The sequence below is a fragment of the Mytilus edulis genome, chromosome 12 (genome assembly GCF_963676685.1).
Source record: "Mytilus edulis chromosome 12, xbMytEdul2.2, whole genome shotgun sequence".
NCBI classification, from domain to species: domain Eukaryota; kingdom Metazoa; phylum Mollusca; class Bivalvia; order Mytilida; family Mytilidae; genus Mytilus; species Mytilus edulis.
The window spans coordinates 13,961,414-13,985,028 of record NC_092355.1 but is presented as its reverse complement, the minus strand read 5'-3'; the positions used below and the strand labels follow the sequence as shown (position 1 = coordinate 13,985,028).

At 31.5% G+C, this 23,615-nt stretch overlaps 1 long non-coding RNA gene across 1 annotated transcript; it reads left to right on the top strand.

The window, feature by feature from the left end:
• The first annotated feature begins 1,910 nt into the window (after window positions 1–1,910).
• LOC139497192 (uncharacterized) lies at window positions 1,911–16,461 on the top strand. The gene is made up of 4 exons (XR_011657712.1): window positions 1,911–2,077; window positions 4,592–4,864; window positions 14,956–15,060; window positions 16,129–16,461. It is a non-coding gene; the product is annotated as an uncharacterized lncRNA (long non-coding RNA).
• Window positions 16,462–23,615: the final 7,154 nt, after the last annotated feature.

The following is a 23,615-nucleotide window of genomic DNA, read 5'->3' as shown; positions in this document are numbered from 1 at the left end:
AGTTAAGAAACTAGTTTTAAAAAGCACTGAACGATTGGTTGTAGAACACTTACTAGAGGCCGAATTGAGACTATATTATACTGTTTTTTGTGTCGATTTCTATTTGACTGATACGTTGTTGTTATTCCCTTTTGTCTCATTTTCAATTGTAAATGTAATTGATGTTAAGCGCGTCTGACTGGCATTTAATGATATATGATAATGTCTGTTTAATGAATACTTAGAGTAAAGATGAGACAAATAAAGGTAACAGTTCAAAAGTCATGAATCGATTGAGAGAACACAAATCACTACTATAAGAGAAAAACAACGAAATAACAGAAACACTGAAGTGCAACAAAAACAATGTAACTTTATAGAATAATAATTATAATTTAATAAATAGTTCATAAAACGTATTGAAAATTTAATACTATATAAAAGAGAATATTAAGTGTCTTGGTTGGTTATGTTCCTCTACTTCACAAAAACATATCACAATCATCTTCGGGTACGTTAAGCCAGCTACACTACATGCACAACTTAAACAAAGGTTGGAAGATATCAGAATTCACAACTAACTTTAAACAAAGGGTTGAGTGACAATCTAAGTACCTTTCAACCTTCAAGACACGCCAACCCGTCTTATAACAAAATAAAGACAACAGTTGTTTACCAAGGTTCAAATATCAAAAAGCGAGGAAGAAAACAACTAAAGAAAACAAACAAAAACTCAAGATATCGCATATGAACTCTAAAAGGAGCAAGCCGATTGCATTCACAGGTAACGTGTTCTGCTGTGCATAAATTATCCGCTGTGTTAATCCATGCTCAGTCAAAATTTCACAATCGGTAATAGGACACAATCGGAAAAATTGAAGGTAAGACGACTTATATGGTATCTGTAGATCCAGGATGTCGAAAAACATGTCGCTTATAAAATATTAGGGCTGGCCAGTAGGAATGCAACACAACAGTTACGGACATGAAAGTTGGATTTCTCCCTTGATTTATACCAAATCTACACTTAAATTTGTATATGATCAACGTCCATATCAAAACAAAATGTATATTGGTATAGTTTTCGCAGCAGTCAAGGAAGAATTCATGTAATCATATTTTCATAAATCAGTCGTCTTCAGCATGTTTAAGTTTCGGAAATATCTGACATGTGTTCCAACTTAAGGGCATACGATACAGTTTTGATCCTGTATTCACAAGTTGATGAAAATTTGCATATAGACTATTTTTTACCTGATTATATCAAATATGTAAAAAAAAATATACCTTCATGTGCAACTTTTTGAGTTAAACGAGGTCGAAATTTTGTATATTTGCTCATAATTCGGATTTGTGGCCGTATTTTCTCTTTCGAAAGAAAGCCACAACTTTTAAAGATAAACACAAATTGTTTGTCGTTAAATAATTTGTAATTTCTGTATTTTATAAGTATCTTACAAATTTATGCATTTTTTATTCATAAATAATACATATTTATCAAAGTGTCATCAATTGAGAAAAAAAAACATCATTGTTTGCTGTATATTTATCAAAATTTAAAAAAACGCACAATTTACAGTTTAATAAAATTTGGTCCACATAATCTTCCTGCAAAATGAAACAAAATGTCATTTTAAAAAATAGGGGTCCATGCACTCGTTTTCAAATTAAATCAGTTTAATGATAAAAATCAGTCGAAAAATGCATCTTTTCCCGATATGTCACAGTTTGACGTCGCGAAAATAACATTTTACGTTAGCAACGTCATTACCTCTCCTGTAACTGTATCGTATGCCCTTAACGTTTAAGATGAAAGCTATACTATATTTGATTACACCAGCTAATTTGATTATATACAGTACATGATCATAATGAGATACTTAAGGTATATCTTATCTATGCTGGTGCCTACCATGTGCCATGTTCTTACACATTCACACGTACAATACATAACTGGCTGATTAATCAGACACTTATCTGACAATTGACTACACAAATATGGTGAATTGTGTAGTATTCTTCCTTTTCTTCGTCTGTTCTTTAGAAGTTTTAGTTTCAGCCTATAGGTTCACAGAAGGAACTGAAAGCAACTCAATAAGTTCGTATTTTATATTCACTTTATTCAAATTCAAATGCATACTTTGTTTTTGATTTATTTGGTCTTACAAGTCATTACATTACATGGACTTTAAGAATTTAACTGTCACTTTTGGCCATCAGTAGACATAAAAAGTAAAATATAGAAAACAAAATATTCATCGTTATTGGAATGGACTTTGTTTTTCAATTAATTAATGATAATATTTCGGTTTAATAGTGTTGTTGAATTGCTACGGTTGTATATATACGTAAAATATTAAGTTACAATACATGTTAACAAAAACAAATGCTAAAATGTACTTTAAGTTTTATCTATAATTTACACAATTAATTAAGCGCATTTAAAAAATATCTATGTGAAATCAATAGTAAACAACCGTTAACATTCAAGTGCACGTAAAAATAAACTTGTGAAATTTGTAGTGAATGCACGTTTACTACGTATACTGACAAAACAGACACAGAGTAAACGTACTTTTAATCGGGTAGACATTGGCTACTTCCATTTTTACTCCATAAACGTAACTATAGTAAACACGTGTTAACTAATAAATGCGAAAATTGAAGTTAAAAACCGTAATACTTGCTCTCGGCGTTAACATGCGTTTGATAAGTGGTATGCTTGGTCCAGACCCAGTTCTAGTTATTTAGTGTTTAAATCATTTACATTACTGATCTATAAATTCTAACCTTGCTTACTCTTCTTGCTAAAATGTATATAGCTATTTATCTTACCTTCTATAGATTTATGGGGATATGATTGGTTAATCGACTACATGTGGTGAATATATATATTTCATATAGGGTGTCCTATAAAATACATGGTTAGTTACCATACAGGGTTAGCAACCATATGGGGTTAGTAAGGAGTACCATCCCTTTCAAAACAAAAATGACATCTGAAACGTTTAAATATACAAAGAAACTGGCAAAAACGATTGAAATACATGCATAAAACAAATTTTAAGCTAACACGTTGTTATTGTTAGCATTTGGTTTTTCAAAAGACAAATGGAAGTAGGTTCTTAAATATGTTAAGGTGGCTCGGGACTATTCGACTGCGCATAATTTCACGCATGAATTACAAAAGTATTTGTCGTAAATTCGATATATTTTTTTTAAATATTTTGATTGATTAGAAATGTTAAATCATTGTAGTTATGTGACTTATAAAATATTTTCGTTATTATCCGTATTTATTAAAGGGTCAAAATGACATTTCACCCATTTTCACCATTTTCCCGCCAAAATTTGGGTTTTTTTGCAAAATAATTTGTTTCCTTATCGGTGACCTATGTTTTTTATTGGCTCATTCTTTGAAGCTATATTCCAGCTTTTCATATAACAGTTTTGGACAAATTGTCATAGAACGTTTTTTTGATATTCCGATAAAAATATGTCAACACCTGTATTTTCCTTATCATTTCATTGAAAAATGGTCCCATTTACATACCTGTTTAAAAGTAAAATTTTGATCTTAAATGGTCCGTGACCCCCTATTTTTTTCGACCAATTTGATTCATTTTCTTTAAAGAATAAAATAACCAAAAATACGGCACTTCTGATAGAAACTTCGAATAGGCCCGAGCCACCTTAAAAGTAAGAATTGAAGTCTTTTAAATCATGTTGATAGGCCGCTAGTCTAAATACCACATGTGAAAATAGTCCTTAAATAAATTCGTTACACAGTATGTTAGTGACCTAATACGATATATATGGGGTCAGGACCAATATATATCGTATTAGGTCACTAGCATACCATGTATATTGTGCATTAAACTAATGTTTTCATCTTATTGAAATATTTTTTTGTATTTGAATTATACGCGATAACACGTGTTTAAAACGAAATATTTTTCAAAATAATCTATACATTATTTGTTACATATATTTATATATTTTGCTCATCTCAACTCAGATGTTAGTAATCAGCTATGCAGTGACTGCAGTATAACAAAGATAACCTGAAAATCTTAATCCAATTATTAGAACAGTGGTTGTGTTGGATGTATTAATACACAGGCATGTCCAAGGTTATAAACAACGTCTTCTATAGGAATTTCCATATTATACACGTTTAATTATCCTGCGAGAATTTCCTTAGGGGTCTATTGTAAGGAGCACATTTTTGTCAGTTCCAATCAAGCACTATTTTCCAGTTACCGTTACATTATTCTTGCAACAATTGTTATAAGGACGAAAGGTGGTTTTAATGCACACATGTTTGCTCCTAACTCACAAACAATTTTTGTCCAGTGGCACTCTTACTATCTATGTAGATGCATACCAATCGGATTTATGACAGTACATGCATGTTTATTTGACTTGGATTTGTTCTCGTATAAAATTCATGCAGGCGATACTCTTAACACTTAATGTGCACGTAAAACACTTGAATTAAATATAATCATGGTTAATGACTGCATACGTATGTTAACTTGACTTGGCAAATTTTAACATAAACGACTATACTAAGAAATATTCATATTTTTTTTTTCAACATTACTAAAAGTTGTAGATGAAGTGCAAAGGCTATCATCAAATTTTGAGGCGGTGCTGAAAAGATTAGAAAATCTGGAGAAAGAAAACCAACGTTTGGAAGTAATAAATGCAAAATTGAGTACAAAGACTTTGCAACTGGAGAAATCAAACCTAATTCTTGTCGAGAAAGTAGACAAAATGAATAAATCTATCAAAACGATAATAAACTTGAATCCAACAAAAGCTGGCAAAGAAAGAAATAACTAAAGTTTTAAATCAAGAAAAAGACTTTTGATTGGAGGAGGTATGTTTTTTTTTATCATGGTACAAACAAAACGATTGATATACCATATAGCGTTTTTAGCAGTTGTAAAAATTCGTGATTAAGAAGCAACAAACACTACGAACATTTTTTTCTTTTTTTTTCTATTTTCATGTTCAGTACATTTTGTACGTTGGTTTGAAAAAATCTTGCGTTATTAAATCCACAAAATCCAAAAGGTTTTTGTTTGATATATAAAAGGTTTCAATAGTGTATACACGGTCCGTGTATATCTGCGTCCATTCGTTTTTTGTTTTGAAATATCAAAAACAAAAAACAAAAAACGAAAGTGTTTTCATTTTTCGTTTTTGATTTCATAAAACCAAAATGAAAACACTTTTTCGTTTTTGATTTCTTAAAAACCAAAACGAAAAACGAAAGTGTTTTCATTTTTCCTTTTTGATTTCTTAAAAACCAAAATGAAAAACAAAAGTGTTTTCGTTTTTCGTTTTTGATTTCACAAACAAAAAACGAAAAACAAAAGTATTTTCATTTTTTAATTTTTACTTCTCAAAAACTAAAATCGAAAAATGAAAGTGTTTTCATTTTTCATTTTTGATTTCACAAAAACAAAAAACGAAAAACGAAAGTGTATTTATGTTATCTTTCCAACACAGTTTAATTGTCATTCAAAAAATGACAATGTTGTCATTTGTCATTCATTTAAAGGTCGTTAAAGTATACATGCACAGCGGTTGTCAGATCAATACTACTTTAATCGAAGATAATGTATTGTCGACGGATGCAAAAGTCTTTATCAATCTAAACAATAAGGGTGTGTGATCTTTACTTTTAAGTTTTGAGAGGTTAATCTAAGATGATAATATTGTAGCATAACTAGCCTCTTTTACAAATAAAGCAAACTACATATTGTTGGCGAGGGAAGGGCTCAAGGACTCCAAAAGAACTGGAAAAAATGATACAAAATCTTTCACACGCTTTCTTAATCTAAAGCGCAAGTTTTAATTTATCTATTTTATTATGTTCTGGTCTCGGAGCAAAATATATAGATACAGTGTAAGACTTTTAGTATTTACATTTTGGAAATTTTCTCACCGAAACGGTGATCGAACCAGGAACTTATGTTTTTGTATAGTCCGATGCACTAACCTATAATACTTTTGTATATATAATGAGGATCAATGGTCTAGTTCCTCGTTGAAGACCCTCCAGCTTCTTTCAAGATGAAGAACAGGCATAAAAGCCCTGTTCATTAATAATTTGTATTTTTTCTATATATTGTGTGCGATTTTGTCCCGTGTACATTTACTCCACATCTCTTTATTTTCTATTTCGGACCTGGACACGGCTCAATGCTAGTTTAGACCTCCAATGTTAAAGGTCATATGTTTTTTTTAAATTATTTGATGCCGTGGGATTGGGATTTTTAGCTTTAATGTAAACCATGTCAGGTTTTTAACTTGTATTTACAGCAAAGATAGCTGTAATATACTGTAACAGTTTAATTTAACTTGTCCGGTCGCATCGGAACTTCTCAAAACATCTTCCGAACAATATATGGACGTCGGTTTCGTGGGCATGTACAATTGCTAAACCACACATGAACGTTCTTTAGTCTTCGTAGATCTACTCCAACTTGAAGTCTTTTTGAGTCTACGACAAGCAGAATATGATATTTTATACCATTAAATATTGAAGCCATAGTCATGAAGATCGATTACTTGATTGATGTTCCGATAACGTAGCCGCAGAACAAAAACGCGAGAGCTACTTTTGAATATTTCTACAATTTTAAGTAGTTTTCCACTCACAAACACAATAATATTTTCAACATTTATTAAAATATTTTTTTTTTACACTTTTTAACTTTTATGTTGTTTTAAAATATCAATTTGACTTGAATTTGGGATCCCGCTAACATGTTTAACCCCGCCACATTCAAAATGTATGTGCCTGTCCCAAGTCAGGTGCCTGTAATTCAGTGGTTGTCGTTTGTTTATGTGTTACATTTTTGTTTTTCGTTCAATTTTTGTGCATAAATTAGGCCGTTAGTTTTCTTGTTTGAATTGTTTTACATTGTCATTTTGGGGCCTTTTATATCTGACTATGCGGTATGGGCTTTGTTCATTGTTGAAGGCCGTACGATGACCTATAGTTGATAATTTCTGTGTTATGTTGGTCTCTTGTGGAGAGTTGTCTCATTGACAATCATACCACATCTTCTTTTTTATATTTATATGAGTATATTCAATAAACATGTATATACTAAGCTAAGTCAGTTTATATCTTGTTTTTCGTCTCATTATACAAAAGGCGAGGAGAGCTACTTGATAGACCAGGTTGACTGATAAGCTGTCTATATAAAGTAATTGGACAATGCATGACATGAAGACATCACTAAATCACCGTATACAATACTCAAAAAGACATCCAGAGCTTACCATATAGTCATCAACTACCCACCAATAGGCCGTGAACTTTGGTTGGCTCTTAACTCAAATCCAAGAGCATAGCAAAATGTCAAAATATTCTATTCAAACTGGGTGACCTGGGAGAAAAACATTGAAATTTTCCAAAGAAACACACACACCCCTCAACTTTTAATAAGGAGATTTGGTATTAATGCAAACGAGTCAACTATCCAACAAAGTTCAAAAAGTTCAAATGTAGTGGATGTAACAATTATATATAGGCAACCATATAATCTTCAGCAATGAGAAAAACATACGGTATTATCGGCTACAATAGTCCATGAATTGAAAAATATGAAACAGTTCAATTGAGAAAAATAACAGCCTATTTTAAAACAACATGAATTACGAAAAACACATATAAAAGACATCAACAAACGAAAACCATTGAACTACATGCTCCTGAGTTGGAGCAGGCACATGCAATATATTGTGGCGTTTAACATGCTTGTAAACAGCCGGGACAGTTTTGTTACAGCTCAGCATAAGAACAAACTATACAAATCAGTGGAAAAGGGCTTAACGTATGAGATCGATACAAAACAGAAGGGTAAAAAAGGTCTAACAAAAACAAATACCGAATGTGGCAGGGTATTTTTACCTCGTTTTCAAACAATCAAAGTACTGAAGTACTGAACATCGAATGACTGCAAGTTCTTTTGGATTGTCACAAGCACTTGTCTCAGAAAAAAAATCACATCTCTATACTTGAAAGTGAAGTTAATGTACAGATATATTTTTTTTGAAACTCAGTACACATATTCTATATCATATGATCTTTTTAATTTCAATGCCAAATATAGAGTTCTGACCCTCAATTCCACGGTCCACTAGACATGGAAAATGATAGTGCGAGTGGGGCATTTATGTTGTATGGACACATTTTTATTCAAATCCTTTATTAAAGAAGTCAGTAAATTTACTACAGATAACACTACATTTGTAAATTAGACGAACTAATCTAATCAAAATGTATATCTCTAATTTCGTAATACTTATGTGTATGAGAAAATTAATATATAATATATTAATTTTAATAAGATTGTTGAACGAACGCGTTCAATCTTAGGATTTTATTCTTGTCAATTTTTCCGACCGAGCAGAGCGAGTCGAAAACAATTAAATAGACGTCTTTCAAGCCAAAGTTAATATGTTTGCTATACACACATATGATTTTATTAAACTTGGTTATCAATTGCTAATCAAAAATAGTCCTAGATAATAAAAAATCATGAAATATTTGGTCTAGTAATAAAAAAATCACACAAAAAACAGTAGTTGTCGTTTGCTGGTGTCGTTCTCGCTTCTCAATTTTTTAGCTCACCTGGCCCGAAGTGTCAAGTGAGCTTTTCTTATATCTTGGCGTCCGTCGTCCGTCGTCGTAACTTTTACAAAAATCTTCTTCTCTGAAACTACTGAGCCAAATTCAACCAAACTTAGCCACAATCATCATTGGGATATCTAGTATAACAAATGTGTCCGGTGACCTTGCCAACTAACCAAGATGGTCGCCATGGATAAAAATAGAACATAGGAGTAAAATGAAGATTTTGACTTATATCTCAGAAATCAAAGCATTAAGAGCAAATCTGACATTGGTAAAATTGTTGATTAGGTCATTATCTATCTGCCCTGAAATTTTTAGATGAATCAGACAACCTGTTGTTATGTTGCTGCCCCTGAATTGGTAATTTTAAGAAAATTTTGCAGCTTTTGGTTATTTTCTTGAATATTATTATAGATAGAGATAAACTGTAAACATCAATAATGTACAGCAAAATAAGACCTACAAATAAGTCAACATGACGAAAATGGTCAATTGATCCCTTAAGGAGTAATTGCCCTTTATAGTCAATGTTTAACAATTTTCATAAATTTGTACATTTTTACAAAATATTTTCCACTGAAACTACTAGGCTAAGTTCATTGTAGATAGAGATAATTGTAAGCATCAACAATGTTTTGTAGAGTAAGATCTACGAGCACATCACCATCACCAAAAACACATAGACCAAGGTGAGCGACACAGGCTCTTTAGAGCCTCTAGTTATATATTCCCGTTTAAATGGTTTTACACTAGTTATTTTGGAGGATCCTTATAACTTGCTATTCGGTGTGAGCCAAGGATTCGTGTTGAAGAGGGTACTTTAACCTATAATAGTTTCCTTCTACACACTGTGACTTGGATGGAGAGTTGTCTCATTGGCACTCATACCATGCACATCTTCTTATATCTATATATTCTTTCGATATTTTTGATTGGGGTCTGGAGCTGGCATGTCAAGTTACTGCTAGTAGTTTTTTGTTAATTTATGAATCATATTCGTTTTGTGTAGTTTCTTTTGTTTACTATTTTGTCATCGGACTCGGATTTCTTTTAAACTGAGTTTCTCTGTGCATATTGTTGTGTGTTTGTTTATTCTACATGAGCTAGATATAATTGTATAGCGGGAGGGTTGAGATCTAACAAAGCATGTTTAGCCCCGCCGTATTTTTGCGCCTGTCCCAAGACAGTAGACTCTAATCTTTGTTAGTTTTTTTATGTTTTTTTTTTGTCTAAGTTAAGTGTGACGTCCATTTTCACATTACTAGTCTATATTTTTATTTAGAGGCCAGCTGAAGCCCGGATTTTCTCGTTGTGTTGAAGACTCATTGGTGGCCTTCGGCTGTGCTCTTTTGTTAGGCTGACTGTTGTTTCTTTAACACATTTTTTATTTCCATTCTCAATTTTATTGATTGATCAATTGATTGATTGATTGATTGATTGATTGATTGATTGATTGATTGATTTATTGATTGATTGATTCATTCATTGATCATTTTACTACAAGCAAAAGTCATGATCATTTGAGAATCCTTTATTTGTATTGTAGTGTTAATTTCACCAATGAAACTCGACATTAATGTTTGTATTAATATTAAATTTCTTTGTAAACTCTAAAATTACCGTCTGATTATAATAAGACACGCAAGAATAAAAAAAATATATTTGGCCTTCAATGTCTCAACCTTTTTTTAATGTGAGTAACTTTATTGTTCACTTAGATTTAGATTTTGATATTGTTTTTGCAAGTTTCCATAATAGATTTCCGGTAATTGTTCTGCATAAAACCCTATGGGAAAGCACATTAACTAAATTTTCCAAACGTTTATTGGAACCTAATGATTTGGCAAGATGTTGCAACCTGTAATGTAAAAAAGTTACAGCCGATTGCACTGAGTGTGTAGGCAAAGGTAGCCTATCCTTGGTTAGCTTGCTTGTATTATTAGGTTAGGTAAACTACCCTCCTTTAAGAGTAGACTAGTTCGACAAATAACAGATCAATCTGTCTGTAGGACTAGGCTCCTTCTACAGGAGGGTGGTATATCTTACCTAGTTACTTCATAGTTCAGCTAACAAACAAGCGATCCAAAGATATTACCTTTGTCTACACACTCAATGTAATCGGCTGTAATGAAAATGCGGAGTTTGTGAGACCAGGCTGAAGCAACCAGTCGGTAGCAGTCAGTTTTCAAATATATTAAACCAAATATTGCATAAGACTCAAACGTACTTAAAATGTTTTTATTAATGTATAACCACTATATCATCAGTTTTTAAAATATAATTGAGCAGTCAAAGACACTTTTCAATGAATTTTAAAATTTCATTTCTGGTTTATTTAAGAATTGAATGCTTTTTTTTGTTACTTCATTGAGGTGTAAAGCGATGACCGAAATACATTTTGTATGAAAAGCGGAAGCGCTTCATTCTGAAAATGTACGCACGGTCAACGCTTTTACAACCCTATGAAGCTACAGAAAGAAGCATTCAATATTTATAATTACATGTTTTAGCTAGGATCATGAAAACACGATTTTTTATCAAGTTTTTATTAAATTCACCTTTGCACTTTATTGTCGGAACTCGTGTCATCATGAATAATGATTTTCGTTGTGTAATGTAACATGAGATGTGCAGTTAGCCAATCAGAATAACGAATTATAATGAAACATACATCTTGAGTGTGTTATTATTAGTTATATAAAGCCAAAATCAATCGCTTTCAATATATTACACAGCGTACTGCCCGCTTTACATTTTAAATAGTCAACACTTGGAGTGTTTATAGAATCGTAAATAATTATGATTTTTTTTAATGATGGCAAAATTGCACTATTGGGTGAAATATTTTTCCTTATTATCGTCATCCTGTCAAATAGTTCATGAAAAGTAATAATAATTCTGCATTAAATGAAAAGAAAGTTGCACTCGTGCTTTAACTTTTTTTTGCCACACACAACTGTTTTTACAAAACATTCTACCTCTGAACTAGTGGATTACGCTTAAATATGACTGGACAAAAGGTTTATTTTTTGTATTCAAAGTATAGTGGGCAAATAAATTATTTATTAGCTTAAAAAAGATTGATCCGTGCTATAAATTAACTTGTAATTTTGATCAAGTAGGCCCTAGATCTCTAGCTTACGTTCTCACCTAGAGCAGATGAAAATATTGCCGCAGAATTTTTTTATTAACTGTCTGGTAAGGGTTTTTGTAGGGTATACGACCACAACTTTAGACCTACTTTAGAAAAAAAAAAACTAAGCAGAACAACACCCTGGATTTTTCTACTGTAGACGACAGCTACCCAGCTTCCCTTTGCACCTAGTGAGGACAATTTTTATTACATTTTCGGTAAGGATGGGTTTCGGTGTTCGACCCCAACTTTGGACCTATCTTTGAAAAAAAATAAGCTAAACAGCAACCTTGATTTTTTTCTCCAGCAGACATCAGCTACCAAGCCCCCCTCCCCCCCTTTACACATTGTTCGGACAGAAGTATTTCCGTAGACATTTGTTTATTAACTTTTATGTAATGATGGGGTAGGGTGGGTAACTGCGGTCCACTTGAACAAAAATTTACAGGGACTCCACTGTGGTGTGGTCTATGCAGAACAATTACCGGAAATCTATAATAGTTTGCAATATAATAGTCTTTTTATATAATGTGATATGTAAAATGTTGGTAAATAATGAAAGCATGCTTCTGAATTAATAGACATAGAAATAAAGAGAAACCGTATGATAACCAATAGCAATCTCCCAGAGACAAACTAACGTTCATTAAGGCAACTAGTATGATGGTCTGGATTCGGGGTTCTTAATTTCTGTACTCTTTAAAATTTTATGCCATATTTCTCTATTCTTTATACTTTTTGACAATTACTCTCGTATCATTACATTTTAACACCATTATTCTAGCTATTTTATTTATTTCTTGGTCCATTTTCTCTATTATTTATATTTTTGACCACTGTTCTCAATTCCATAACCCCCCATCAACGACCTCTGGTTAATGTCACCTTATAGTCTTCACAAATAAGCAAAATTAATACCTTATAGGCTCCTAATGACAAACCAATTTAATATCCCAGTTTGAATTGTGAAATTGCGGAAATTTTGAATATTAAATCAGGCAAAATACATTATCGTCCTCGTAGTTCGTAAAATACTGGTAGATGGATCTTGGTCATCAATTCTAATAATCTTGGATCGACCTTTCTAAACTTAAAAGTAATAAAGTTCACGCATCCATATTGTTCCGATTGCTAAAGACTATTGCATCCGTCGACATTATCTTCGATTAAAGTAGTATTGATCTGACAACCGCTGTGCATGTATAATTTAACGACCTTTAAATGAATGACAAATGACAACATTGTCATTTTTTGAATGACAATTAAACTGTGTTGGAAAGATAACATAAATACACTTTCGTTTTTCGTTTTTTGTTTTTGTGAAATCAAAAATGAAAAATGAAAACACTTTCATTTTTCGATTTTAGTTTTTGAGAAATCAAAATTGAAAAATGAAAATACTTTTGTTTTTCGTTTTTTGTTTGTGAAATCAAAAACGAAAAACGAAAACACTTTTGTTTTTCATTTTGGTTTTTAAGAAATCAAAAAGGAAAAATGAAAACACTTTCGTTTTTCGTTTTGGTTTTTAAGAAATCAAAAACGAAAAATGAAAACACTTTCGTTTTTCATTTTGGTTTTTATGAAATCAAAAACGAAAAATGAAAACACTTTCGTTTTTTGTTTTTTGTTTTTGATATTTCAAAACGAAAAACGAATGGACGCAGATATACACGGACCATACACAACCTAATAGAAGACGACAAAGTGTAATATGACCATGAAAAGAAGTAGATGATGGTTCACGCTTATCGACTGTCGTTGTGTTTCTGATACTCTTTTTTATTTTTATTATGGAGATTCGTTTTTTTGTATTACGTTTTTGATTGGGCCTTCAACGCAACTAATTGGTCGTTTGTCGCAACTGGTGGTACATCTAAAACAAAGGTATTACCTGATATTGTTGATCAGTGTATACACAGTAAAGATCTGGTTAGAAAATGTAGTTCATTCTTACTGTCATACGCAAGTATTGCTGTAATTGCAAAATGACGAATAAGTGAAAGCAATGACGATCGATAACGTTTTAAAAGTAGAAACATATTATGTTTTAACACATTTTCAAGTCAAAATATATGTACGTGTTATTAAAGCAAATATTCGATTATTTAAAGCGCTTCATTTCAATTTTGAAAGCAAGGCGATTCTCTATGATGAGAGATTTTTATTTGGATTTATATAATTACTGAGAAGCTTGCACTGACACATATGGAAATATAGATCATACGATGTCATTTAAGTAGATGAAATTGTGTTAGCCATCTTTTCTACCCCAGATACATGTATATGCAGTTATATGAAGTTGCACCGGTGCATGATTAAACTAATATATAAACATAAACTGAAAACGTAACCAGTTACTCAAGCACGAAGTGTTAGTCGTTGAATTAACACACTTCATTATCCAAGATAAATTTAGTATTGAAGTTTCATTTGCATTTGATAAATAGTACTCCATTTAAACCGAAACCGAAAAGTGGCGTTGATGTGCATTATACCTATCCAACATGTCACGAAATTGAAGAAAAACAATAGGAATTCATAATAAGAGCAATTATTTGGGTTCAGAAATTGCAAAACTAATTAACTAATTCAAGCCATTAAAGTAATGTAAATTATAAAGCTTCATGCATAGGTTACATGTAATATAATATAGTGCAGAGACGTCACATGTGATGTTTCTATCACGTGATACATATGTCAAAATTTATTCAACCATAAACGGCAAGATCACCCACAATATAGAAAAAACAGTTTTACCATTAAAAGTGTTTAAGACACTTTTATGACTTGATAGACATGTCATGATCAGATGAGTATATGTTTTTTTTCTATTTTTACTAGCCAGACGTCTTCAACTTCTTTACTTTGATTTGGAATTTATTTGGTTCTTGTTTATTTTTATCATTACTCTGAGATGTATTCGTGAATGCTAATTTTAAATGTCGAAATTCCTGTGTTGTATGTTTTCTATGGTTTGTTTTTGCTGTTTGACGTACATTTCTTCTTTCTCTGACTTGTGAATGACACCGTTTACATCATCTTTAGATAAAAAAACCCACAAAAGTTGGCTTCGTTTTTTTGAAAAGATATCCACGAATCAACTTAAATAGACTTTCAAATTACTTTCGATTTAATTGTTTTGAATTGTTTGATATACACATAGGTAATTTTGCATATACAGGAACAAATGCAACAGATCAGGTTGGATTTACTGCTGTTTTGACCCATGATTTAACACTTGGACCACTTCAGACACTCGAATATGACAAGGTTCATACAAACATAGGTAAGATACACACAAGTAACAATAAGCTTGTTGATATGATGATCAAAGCAGATTTGTTTTTAATTTTTTTCAAGAGGAATACATATGACGTTAGTAACTTTTGAAATGTTCAGTTTGTTTTGTAAAGATTGTATCAAAATGTAAATGTTATCAATCTTTATAAATCATAGTTTCACATGATATTCAATTAGTGAATCTTTTGATTGTTTGCTAGATTGAAAATAAAGCAATATTTTTATTGTTTGATACTGTTACATTGTATATAATCATGGGAAATCAAATGAAAAGTACGATAAATATTTGCTAGCAAAACAAGGGTATGACTGTTCTGTTTAGGTCCCTATGGATATAATTTGCACTCTTATGTCTTATATGGAGTTAAAAAAAAAAACACTCACACCACATCTTCCTACATCTATTAAAGAAAAGCTAGATATTTCTGAAGAATAATTACTTGACAATGCTTTATGTACGATACAGCTCATGGACCTGAGTGTGAAGGTGAATGTAGCATCTTCGGTTAGCTGACTTGCTAGATATACCATGCTATCATTTTAAGACAAGATCCACCTTAAATGCAGTGATACAATAAAACTCCTCGAATGTGTTTTCAGAATCAAAATGCATGTAACTCAATGTAAAACATTGTAAACTTCTGCACTCAACTTGCAATAACACATTTAAAATTTTGTGCTATAAATGAACAAAGTTGGTTATGACATTTTTATCCTGGTATCTCTGATGAGTTTATTAATTAATAACAATGAATATGAAAATTCAAACACACCTAAACCATGCTTGTGAATTTACGTAATTACTATGACTAAATTTAGATTTAAAACGTGTTCTTTAAAATGACTGTTAATCGAATATTCTTTTTATAGCTAACATGTTTAGTAAAAAAGCAGTCTCTGTTTCTCAAAGTATGTAATTATTGTTTATTTATCATTCGACATTCTATTTCAGCCTCAATTTTTGTGTCACGCTTTTGAATTAAATTTATTGACAATCACTTTATGTTATTCGTCAATATGTATATAGAAGATGTAAGAAGCTCTTGTTTTCCAGGGAACGGATATGATGCTAGACATGGAATTTTTACAGTTCCTATAAACGGACTATACATAGTTTCAGCAACAACCTGTAGTGGTCCGAGTCAAGGCGTAAGGACAGAAATAGTTCGGAATGGTATACAACTTGCTGCACTGTACGGCGATGACTACGACATAGCTAGCCATACGATTGTGGTATATCTGGAACAGAACGACGAAGTATATGTACGACATTTTGCTGAGGGTACGAGTACTGTTCATGCTGGAGGAGATCGATATTATTCGTCATTTTCCGGAGTATTGGTTGCAGCTTTCTAAATAAAGTACTTTGATGATGAGTGCAATTTCAGATTTTATTTTTGGTTGTTTATTAACGCATTATGTATATAAAAACTGATACTTAATAAATTAATTACAAAATGAAATCGCATGGGAGACGAGTGAATATATTTAGAGAAACGAAAGATGTGGACCGAAGAAAGTAATTACTTTAAACAATTATTTGTTTTGAATTTTCATAATTATCCTAAAACATGATTGTGTGAAAATTATGCCAATGTTTTCACTAATTGGTGGAATTTGTCTTAAATAATAATGACACCATTGATTCATTTTTTCTTAAAATTTTGCAAATCTTAACCATCACCAGCCTTTACTATCTTGAACAGGATATCGATTTATGAAACCAAAAATGATTCATCCACAGTACCGCTAGAGAGCTCCACAGAAGGATTCATCAGTAATTTGTCTTTATTTTAAAAAGGACTCTGGTTGATATTTTGGCCGACCTCAGTCTTAATTCTGGATACAATGACCGAATTGAATACAAAAGTTGGAGTACATGAAAATGCAAATGTGTTTACTCTAACTAGTTTACATTGTCATGTATCCACTCATTATATATGACATTTAGGTTGCTATCTAGAAAAAGAAGCGTAGATAGAAATATACAGATTTTTCAGCATGCATAATTCAGGTACAGTTAGTTTCGTAACATTTAACATGTCCAAATGGAATGTATTTCCATACTTCAACAGACGTTAACCCATAAACACAGTTATTTTAACCATTAATACAGTAACACTAACACACTTCCCCATTAATAATTACATATGTTATTCCATGTATGTAATTGTTTTTGTACTACTGTTTCTGTTCAGATAGATTTTGGGAAATTCTGATGTTCCTTAATGTTTTTTTCTTCTTTTATTTATCTCATGTTTCTTTTCCAGTTGAAGAACGTGCCAGTCCCTAACTAAGACTTTATTAAAAATATAAAACTAAAACGTTTACGTTATCTGAAGTTAACAGGTGTCAACTGGAATAAAATCCTGTTATGACGAACTGCTTGAAATTAATGACATGTGTCCTTATCTCTTTGTAACAATGTTTTCTTTCTTGTCTTTCTTTTCAATCATCAACATAAGAGAAGAAATGTAATATTTTGAAAATCATTATAATTGCATTTAACGGTTTTGTTCTTTATAATATGAGTAAATCGAACAACATAATTTGCTGACAAACTTTTCAATAAGAAAAATTATTGGTACAATAAAAATTGGATAATTTTTGGAACAGCAATTGATACGACAATGCTGTTAGGTATCATTGAAGGACAAAAAGCTATAAAGACACCAATAGCGTCGCCTATGAGTAAACATAGTTTGGAGATTGTTGTTTTGAAATTTGAGTAAGAAACCCTTCAGGATACGATAGAATCACAAAAATTATTATTGTGACAAATAGAAGCAAACACTATTTTGGTTGTAAAGTAAGAATATATCAGAACATATTGATTGAGTATTGCTTGCGTAACGTTCTGTTGCAAATATATTATGATTGTTATTGAGGACGATGCGACATAACAAAATTATTATCATACCTACACAAATGCTGATATATGCGTAGTGCTAATCATTTAAAGGCATGAATGGTGAATGATGAAATCAAGTGTCGAATTTTAAACATTCCTTACTTATATATCGTTTGTACGTACAACACATTAATAAATAATACAAAAAACTCCAATTTCATAAAGTTATGTCCCTGTCCAGTAATTTAAAACATTCGACGGCACATTCAATAGAAGATACATGACAAGAGTTAAACCTGTTACAACCCTGCCACGTCCATTCTGTGTGTTTGTTAGATGTTTATCTAATTGTATCCACCTAATGAGTTAAGCCTTTTTCAATTGATTTTAACAATTTGTTCTTACGTTGTACTGTTACACCACTGCATAAGGTTAGGGGAGGGTTTGGACCCCGCTAACATGTCTAACCTCGCCACATTCTGTATGTATGAATGTGTCTTTCCCAAGTCTGGAGCCTGTTATTCAGTGGTTGTTGTTTGTTGATGTGTGACATATTTGTTTGTCGTTAATTTTTTGTACATAAATTTCGCCATCAGTTTTCTCGTTTGAATTGTTTTATATTTGTCATTTCGGGGCCGTTTAAAGCTGAATATACGGTATGGCCTTTGATCATTGTTGAAGGTCTTACGGTGACCTACTGTTGTTAATGTGTGTGTCATTTAGTATCTTGTGGAGTGTTTTCTTCATTTGAAATCATACCACATATCTTTTTTCATATTGTATGTTTGTCATTTTCTGTTACACCAGAAGTCATGATTGTAAGTTGATTTGCGAATCGTACACCCGTAAAAGTTTCTTAAGGACAATCGCTTAGCACTTGGATGTCGTCGAAAATAAAGATCAGAAAGAATCTTCTACAGCTACTGCTTCCATCTTTTTTAAGTAGAGTCTAATTGAACTTGAACTAAATCTGTTCCGAACGTGTGGTCTAAATGTTGGCTCTATGTCCTAGTCGTCTTGACTAGCTATACAAGATTGTGTTTTCTAGATTAAAAGGAAGCAGCTACGTAGGATGTTTTGATAAAAATAGAAAGTCACTTTGACGTCAAATTAATTTAATGTCGTTTATTCTTTTAGAGCATTTCAACGGGTGCGTTGACTTTTGTGGAGATACAGGTGTCAATATTAAATCTATTGAATTAAATGGCTTATCACAAGCTACACGTGCTGTCTAAAAAGACGTCAACAGAACATGTCTGTTTATTGTCAAGGGTATTTAATAAATATTGGAGGATAAAAAAGTGAAAAAAATATACAGACCTGGATATATCCTGGTACTATCACTATATCGTTTGTTCGTATTGTTTTCAAAATTAATGCATAAACAATAACTATTTCCGATTTTTTTCTCCTTTGAAAAGACAGTTTTACAGATCAAGTTGCGTATATTTGTCATACATGTTATATGATGCGAATATTTGCATTATACAATATGTCTGCATCTCGGGGAGTGTCTTTTTGTTTTACCTAAGAAGAACATTATTATATCACACTTACTAATGTAATAATGTAGTGCACATTCGTAATATCAAGTAATTTTTTTTAATAAAAGACAACAGTTCGTTACTTTAAACATAAAGAAAACAAACATGAATAGATGAAAATAAATTTGATAGCATTAATACAATACTCAAATAGAGCCGACAAAAACAGATATCTATGACACAAGATTTGTTTTAAATAGATACTGTACACATTCATGATATGATTAGACTCCTTTAAATTTGTATACGGTTGACATGTTCTGAAGAAGAACTGTCAAAATATGTTTATTGTTAGAACTGCTAAAAGTAAAATAGCAAAATACAGTATTCCAAGAAAATATTTCTACACTGATCTGACAGAAATTGTTCGAAAGGTAGTAGGAAAACTGTTTCATATATTTTCATAGCCCGGGTTAGAACTTCACTGTTGACGTTCATGACATATTTTGAAAGATGCAATAACTGTTCTCAACAGTTTAGATATAGATGTTCAGTATGCCTACATGCTACAAACCCTCAATACTTCAATATTGACGATTGGGAACAATTATCATTGTATAAAATGCATTTTTGCGTAGGGATATACTCTCTTACAATTTAAATTCTATTGATGATTATATTTGCTACGGGTAACACTTAACCTTGAACGATTAAATGAAGGTTTTTAACTATAATATGATTATGATGAAAAGTACAGAAAAACGTAGATAAATCACCGTTAAATGTCAACAAATAAACGATCTTTGTCCACTTCCTATCATCATCTGATCTAATTATTATCGGTGTTACAAAGAATTATGATAGTTTAATAGATACATGTATAAGCTGCACAACACCTTGGTGCTGAAGCATTCTTCCGAATACGAAAACAGTAAGTTTTTAACACTTATATTTCGTTGTTATACAGTTAATATATGTAAAATAGATAAAAAGACCTCCGCTTTTTTATTTGTAAAAAAAATGTGTATATTAATGGTTTCCTATTTTAGAAGAAAAAAATAATAATAAAAAGGTATGTTGATATTTTTTTGGTAATTTTTTGTAAGTAAGGAAATATTTTACTGGAGTGTTTTTGCTTATTTCTCCTTGTAATGTAGTAATTAGTTACATCTATAACATGAATATCTAGTGGAATAGCTAAAAAAGAGACAGAGGATACCAAAGGGACAATAAGAACTCATAGTTCGACAAGAGATATCACAATTGCTTGCCGAATAACTACGTTTTTATTGATAAAAAGTCACAGAACTTGATACACTTGAAGATGAAATGCATTAGAAAAAAAGATAGAACCTTCAAAAAAATGTTCCTGCAATACAAGTCAACCGATTTTGTTTGAATGCAATACTGTACAAAATCATGACTTCCCTGATAATAATATGCAGTAGAATTGTTTTAAAGCTTTTTAGGGTAGAACTATAAAAGTCTATTAATTGGTGAAAATGCAAAAATCTGTTCTTTTGAAGATCTATATTTAACTGAGCGAAATGGTTCAATGATATTCATAATATTTTATCTAAAACAAGAGAAATTTAAAAAATATAAAAAATAAGTAATTATGTATAGGAAAAGGGACCTAAATGACAAGGTATACTAGTTCAATGAAGATGGACGTCATACTAAACTCCAAAATATATATAGGAACAAAAATTATAAAACATACAAACTAACAAAGGCCAGAGGGTCCAGACTTGAAACAGGCACAAACATCGTCGGGTTTAACATATTTTGTGAGATCTAAACCCTCGTCCAATATGTCAATACCGTTAGCTAACATGGATCAAAGAAACAAACAGCAATACGCACAGAAAAACTTAGTTAATAAAAAGTACGCGTCCGATTTAACAATAGGTTACAAAAGAAAATAAGGAAAATGACGATGATAAATTTATGACTTCTAGCAGTTACTGACTTGCTAGCTCCAGAGCCAATTAAGGTGGCTGTGGTGTCATTATTAACCTTGATAGATTTGTTTGAAAATCTGTCAAAATTAAGTTTTTGTCGTGCTTTTTTTAAAAATATAATATAAAGTAAGATTCTAGAACTTTTTTTACGCTACAGGTTGTGCACAATTGTCAGATTTTATATAGTTATGCATGGAAAATCAAATTCTGTGTAATAAAAAGAAAACTATTTGATAGAACTTTAAGATAAAATGTGAGAAGAAAGCTCTTATAACATGCTTTAGATAAGAAAAAGAAAAAATAGGGTCACCTTTTTTATTTTCTTGCTACATATCAAAATAAGTAAATTCATAACACTTTCTATTATAAAAATTACTTGATCTGAGTTATCTCCCCTTTTTTTGTAAAATTGAAAAAAAATCTAATCAAACAAAAATGAGATGTTTTTGAGAAATTACAGCCGTTATTGTTATAAAACAAACAATTTTCTGTTTTACATCAAAACTCTTGTACACAAATTACATACAAATCATCAAATATCTAGACATATGTTATCTGCTACTTCAAAATCCAAGATGGAGGAAGGCACCGAGCTACCTTAAACTGATTGAAGATTATGTCTTCCTAAAATAAAAATCAAGCACAATCCCTCCCGTTCGGGATTTAGTATCATACCATCATAAAATATATGAGAAGGACATAACCCACATCATGACAATTTTTTTTCAAAATGATTGGGTTTTTTTCCGATGCAAAGACCCTATTTCTATGAGTGAATTAACATTGCTACTGTTATAAATGAACTGTTTTTTAAACTTTGAATTTTTATAAAACTAAAGGCTTTTCTACCTCAGGAATAGATTACCTTGGCTTCATTTGGCAAAATATTTAGGAATTTTTGGTAATCATATATTCTTTTACGTACATTATTTTTTGGCCTTTTTAATATTTTTTTATTCGAGTGTCACTGGTGCATCTTTTTGTGACAAAAACTTTTGCGTTTGGCGCAAATACAGAATTTTCATCCTGGTATAGGTTAGGAAAAAGTAAAATCACAAAAATACTGAACTTAGAGGTAAATCAGTTCAGAAAGTCCATAATCACATGGCAAAATCAAATAACAAAACGCATCAAAAACGAATGTACAAGAACTGTCATATTCCTGACTTGGTATAGGCATTTTCAAATGTAGAAAATGGTGGATTTAACCTGGTTCTATAGCGCTAACCCTCTCACTTTAATGACAGTAGGAATTTGTTTAAAACTAAAATATGCCGTGTATGTAACAACGTATTAGATTTTAGCGAGAGATATTTATGTATTACTGAAAAATTATTAAACCTGAACTTTCGATATCACAAACTAGTCAAAATATTTACCAAATTTTATCTTCGGTACAAGGACATCATTCATGTCATTCGTAAATATAACTCAACATGCAGACATCTTATACGTTGAGGTATTTCACATCCAATCTTGTGGTAATATTCTTTACAAAGCACAAAAATGTCAGTATTCATTTCAAAAGCTAACAAAAACTTTAAACTGACTCATCAAGAAGAGATATAGTAACAATACTGTTGTCAGGTCATTAAAGATTGCATATTTTGGCTTTAATAATGATTAATTTTTAGGGTCTTTGTATCTGGATTAAGCACATTTATTTCAAAACCAGTTGATGGCATGACACGGGTTATGTTCTTCTCATACATCTTGTGATGGTATAATACTTAAACTCTAACGGGAGGGATTGTGCTTGCTATTCATATGATAAGCCACAATCTTTCAATTAGTTTAATTGAGGTCTGGAGCTAGCATGTCATTAACTGTTAATAGTCTTTTGTTATTTTTTTCATATTTTTTATATTTTTTTTAGTTTCTTTTGTTTCCTATTTTGACATCGGCCTCGGACTTCCCATACTGATTTTTACTGTGCGAATTGTTGTGTGTTTGTTTTTTTCTATACTGGCTAAAGGTATACATGGTATAGGGGAATGGTTGAGATATAAAAAAAAAAATGTTTAACCCCGCTGCATTTGTGCGTCTGTCCCAAATCAGGAGCCTCTAGACTTTTTCAGACTTGTATAATTTAATTTTAGTTTCTTGTGTAGTTTAGTTTGACTGATCTAAAAATGTAGTATACATATTTGTTTATGGGCCAGCTGAAGGACTCCATCGGGTGCGGGAGTTTCTCACTGCATTGAAGACCTATTGGTGGCCTTCGGCTGTTGTCTGCTCTATG